Below are 1,852 nucleotides of genomic sequence, written 5' to 3' on the forward strand. Positions count from 1 at the left end.
TTCAAGCCGGGCATGATTGCACTTCTCCTAACTTTTCACGGGTTAGAGAACGAGAACCCATATGTACACATTCGGGAGTTTGAAGAGGTGGTGGCCCCCTTTCACAGCCGTGCTGAGGCCACAAACACTATTAGATTGAAGTTTTTCCCTTTCTCTCTAAAGGACAAGGCCAAAAGCTGGCTGTATTCTCTTAGGCCCAAGTCTATTGGTACGTGGGAAGAAATGACGATGACATTCTTCAACAAGTATTTCCCACACCATAAGACTAACAATTTGAAACAACAGATCTCGAATTTTGTTTAGAAGGAAAATGAAACTCTCTATCAAGCTTGGGAGCATTTTAAAGATCTGTTAAATCTGTGTCCCCACCATGGATATGCAAGTTGGCGCCTCGTAAGCTATTTCTACGATGGACTCACAATCCCAGAGCGCCAATTTGTTGAGATGATGTGCAATGGAGATTTTCTCCAGAAGGATCCTGACGAAGCTATCGAGTACCTGAACGAGTTAGCTGAGAAAGCTCATACATGGACTGGACCGAGTGCTACTGAGAGCACCAGTTTGTCCCGACTAGTTGGAGTTTATCAATTAAGGGAAGAGGATAGCCTCAAGGCCCAAGTTGAAGCTTTGATGAAGCAAATCGAGGCCCTTAAAAGTAAAGATAGTAAAGGACCCCATATGGTGGGAAGGACAGAGGCACATGAGCCCTGTTTCGTTTGTGGTGGAATGAGCCATCTAGCTCAGGATTGCCACACTTTAAGTGAAATGAGAGGGGTATACGAGGAGTAGTGCAACGCTTTGGGCGTATACGGAAAACCATATACACCTTTCTCCGAGACTTATAATCCTAGTTGGAAAAACCACCCAAATTTCAGTTGGCGAGATTCGAATCAACATGCGCAATCATCTAGAGGGTAATGGAGATCAGAGCAACAATCTCAACCACCAAGGACATATTTTGTGCCTCAGAATAACATGCAGCCAAAAGGGAATTCTCTAGAGAATACCCTAAAGTTTTATGGACATGCAAAATAAGACGAATCAAAGAGTTGATTCAATGCTCACGCAGCTGGTGGAGGAGAACAAGGAAATAACAAGTCAGATCACAAAGCTGATAGAAGCTTTAACCGTTCAAGAGCGCGGTAGATTTCCATCACAAGCCCAGTCCAATTTGAGAGGACAACACATGGCTCAAACTTCCAACTCTGAAGGTCAAAATATCAAGGAAGTTAATGCCATCTCTACTCAAAGTGGTATGAATTTTGACACGCCATCGACAAGTACAACAACTTCAAGTAATGAAGAATCGGCTCAGGAGAAAGAAGAGCCAACAAAAATTCTGGTAAAGATGCCCTTGCCCCAAGCTCTCCGACCTGCTGGGAAAGTGCCGAAAAATCAAAGTGAGATCCTAGAGCACTTGACACAATTGAAGATCAATCTTCCGTTACTACATGTGATCAAGCAAGTGCCGGCCTACACTAAAGTTATCAAGGATCTGTGCACCATAAAGAGAAAGCACCATGTCAAGAAGACTGCATTCTTGACGGAACAAGTGAGCGTGGTGATTGAGCAGAAGACACCGCCGAAGTATAAAGATCCAGGTTGTCCTACCATTTCTTGCCAGATTGGGACACATGAATTCGGCCAAGCATTACTAGACCTAGGATCGAGCGTGAACCTGATGCCTTATTTGGTCTACTCGCAATTGGGCCTTGGAGAGATTAAGCCCACATCTGTGGTTCTGCAACTGGCCGATAGATCCATTAAAATTTTTGCGAAGTTATCTTAGTATGATTTCAAAATGATTGGTTTGAGTCAATTTTTTGGTTACTAAGAAATGACTTCCAGAGTT

At 43.5% G+C, this 1,852-nt stretch overlaps 1 non-coding gene across 1 annotated transcript; it reads right to left on the reverse strand.

Annotated features, from left to right (window-relative positions):
* Window positions 1-270: 270 nt before the first annotated feature.
* Window positions 271-377, reverse strand: LOC112094444. The gene has a single exon (XR_002903536.1). It is a non-coding gene; the product is annotated as a small nucleolar RNA R71 (small nucleolar RNA).
* Window positions 378-1,852: the final 1,475 nt, after the last annotated feature.

This window comes from Morus notabilis, unplaced genomic scaffold (genome assembly GCF_000414095.1).
Source record: "Morus notabilis unplaced genomic scaffold, ASM41409v2 Scaffold25, whole genome shotgun sequence".
Classification (NCBI taxonomy): Eukaryota; Viridiplantae; Streptophyta; class Magnoliopsida; order Rosales; family Moraceae; genus Morus; species Morus notabilis.